At 44.4% G+C, this 3,071-nt stretch overlaps 1 pseudogene; it reads right to left on the bottom strand.

Annotated features, from left to right (window-relative positions):
• Nucleotides 1–1,415: 1,415 nt before the first annotated feature.
• LOC148037173 (haloacid dehalogenase-like hydrolase domain-containing protein Sgpp pseudogene) lies at nt 1,416–2,156 on the bottom strand (annotated as a pseudogene).
• Between the last annotated feature and the right edge of the window lie 915 nt (nt 2,157–3,071).

Genomic DNA, 3,071 nt, shown 5'->3' with positions numbered 1-3,071 from the left:
AAAATTAAGATCTTATGTAAACATATGAATGACAAATATTTTGATATTGTCATGAATTAGGTTTAATCATGTCGACGTTGTCATCACCTAGTGCGGTGCAAGCTGGTGAGTCAATGAGCACATCCTCAAGTGAGGATGAAACATTGCGTCTTCATAATCAAGATGCATGGCTACGACATAAAATTAAATGCATGTGTGATCATTGTCGAGGGTGTATTTTTCGAGCACATCGAATTGCAATGTCACACCTCAGCTTGTATGGAGAATGGGACCGAGAAAAATCACCGGTATTCATAGTTTTTTTTTACCACTAAGATTGCATGTCTATGTTACGGGAACTATATATCAACGTACATGAAACTCCCTTTTGTGGTTGAGCAGAATGCGGTGCCACATCTTCAGATGCTCCCTCCCGGGCGTCGAGAGGCTGCAAAACGTCGACACGAGGAGGCAGAGTCTTCAAGAAGAGTAGAGACTGACGAACATGATAGTAGCCCTCATGAAATGCCCCATCAAGTCGTAGAGGATGAGATTTTGGACAACATGGTACACCATCTATTTTCGCAACCGGTTCAGGGAGAAGGTCACTCTACGAAGCCAGATGATCCACTATATGTAGCATCATCTACTTCGTTGTATGAAGGTTGTACGTACTCCGTTCTTCGTGCGTCCCTCGAGATACTTAACTTGCAAACAATTTATGGATGGAGTAATGTTAGTTTGGATGTGTTATTGAAGTAGGTATCAATTCAGTTTGGCTTATATATGAATCATAATATTAATTGTTAATTCTATTTTGAAATTAGACAGAAATATATGTTGGTGGTTTTTTAACTCACTTTCAAAATATATGTAGGTTATTATCACAAATGCTTCCAAAAGGAAACAAATTGCCAACTAAGAGAGAGCAAGCAAGACATTACTTGACATCTCTGGGAGGGCTCGATTATGTCAAGTTCCATGCATGTGTCAATGATTGTGTCTTATTTCGTGGGATTCATGAGTTCGCACGAGAGTGTCCTGTTTGTGGTGAATCAAGATACGAAGTGGAGATGAAGTCAATGGATGTGCCTCGTAAGGTTTTGCAACATTTTCCGATTGTTCCACGTATAAAACTTATGTTCAAGTATAAGTCTATTGGAAAGCTCATGTCATGGCATGCTAGTCATCGTTCAATGGTGATGGAAAATGGAGGATCCCTGCAGACACACCCGCTGTCGAAGGGTTTGTGAAAGCAAAGTCGCGTCTTCAGAAGACCTTGATATATATCAAGATGGAAGATCAAACAAATAAATAATCCAATGTCAGAGATGGTTCTTATAAGGATCACTTAGTCAAGTAGGTGACTAAGGGTCTTTTTAGGAAGCTCTGAATCAAAAAGAGTTTAAGAACAGTTGAAGTTATGATTTCCCTTGCTACAAGTCCCATAATTTTGGCTCTTTAAAATTGCTGATAACAAACAATTCTCCAGCTTTGAGCAATGACTCTTCAGGATTCCTCGTTGCTACACCATCAGCTGCCAACTCTAATGCTTGGTCAGGTGAGAGACTGAAATGCCCCAGAGCCTTCAGATAGGGATCTGGAAAGGGCTTTGCTCTTTCACATTCACTTCCTACCACAAGAATCTCAAAGAAATTTGTGAGGCCAAGCAACGATATCATTAACTCAGCATTTTCACGAGGTGCATTTGTAACAGCAGCGCGTTAGAGACCATTCTGTTTTATCCATTCACAGAGTCCTTCCAGACCTTTTACAGGCTTCAATAGCTTCCTTGCAAGACTGCGAAAACGAGCTTCTTTGTTTTCCCATGAATTTGGCACATTTCTCATTATCCCAGACAGGGAATAAATGTTTAATCACCTCAGCATCATTTCTTCCTGTTATATGGTTGATGTAAAATTCTTCGCTTATCGGTTTTCCTCCCTGGAAGCTCACCTCTTGCAGGAGTTCAGCAAAAGCAGAAATCCTTGATACCACTTCTGTACCTGCTGTAAAAGACGGAGGTAACTCCCTGATCGAACGCTGCGATGTCAGGCTGGATGCTGCACTAGAAGGTTTTGAGAAGGCGAAACCTGGAGGATAGCAAGTATCAAATTCTTTCTTCAACAACTTTTCCGTCACAGAGACTGATAAAAATCACCTCCTGGATTTCGCATTTCCAGCAACTCCAATGGATCCAAGCAACCCGCTGAACAAAGACAGGGAGTTCGGCTATGGAGCCAGGAATCTGAATCCGGCGAGGGCAGGAGACCCCGGCCTGGTATACGACGCGAGCTTCAGGGACTACGTACTGTTCCTGTGCAGCCACGGTCTGAATACGACGACAGTGAGGGCACTGACAGGGGATGCGACGACGGAGTGCCCAGACAACCCGGCAGAGCTGTACAGTCTGAATTATCCAGCGATCACAGCGGCGTATCCGATCGACCTGAAGGGGGAGTGGTACACGACGGAGAGGACGCTGACGAACGTGGGGGGGGGCTTGGTCACGAACTGCACGTATGAGGTGGTGATGGAGGGGGTGCAGGAGGGCCTGATGGAGGTGCGGGTGTCTCCCTCTCGCCTGGCCTTCCCCTACCCGCGGCAGCAGCTCTTCCAGAATGATGTACCGGCTTTTTTTTAAGTTCATCGCACACGTCATGGCTATTGAAGCTCCTCCCTGTGCTATTCTTGACGTCCAAATTGCCACCCCAGCGCTCCGTTGTTATTCTCCCCTCAAAGCACGGCTCTTCTTCCCACTTTTTCTCTTCAACTAACTTCCGAAAATTCCCAAAAACACCAGCATACCTGAGTCTATGCTCACCTGCAGCCTTTGGCAGAGATAGTAGAGATGGAAGCTCAGAAGCAGTAGCTTTAGTAACTACCTAACAAGTTGAACATTCTGATCAGATGGCTGCCCAGGAAGGCATTGGGATGAAACTGAGTTTCCTGAACCAGTTTCCAAATCTCCTCAGCTGATTCCATGCACTTAATACTGATAATATACTGAATTATAACTTGCCAAATGTTACTATTGACACGCATTCCCTTTTCATGCATATCTGCCTGTGCAGCACGAGCCTCCTCCCCAG

Source organism: Lygodium microphyllum, chromosome 4 (assembly GCF_053477565.2).
Source record: "Lygodium microphyllum isolate KBCC chromosome 4, Lygodium_microphyllum_v1.1.10, whole genome shotgun sequence".
Lineage (NCBI taxonomy): Eukaryota > Viridiplantae > Streptophyta > Polypodiopsida > Schizaeales > Lygodiaceae > Lygodium > Lygodium microphyllum.
The sequence above is the reverse complement of the archived record's forward strand: the minus strand, read 5'-3'. Positions and strand labels throughout refer to the sequence as shown.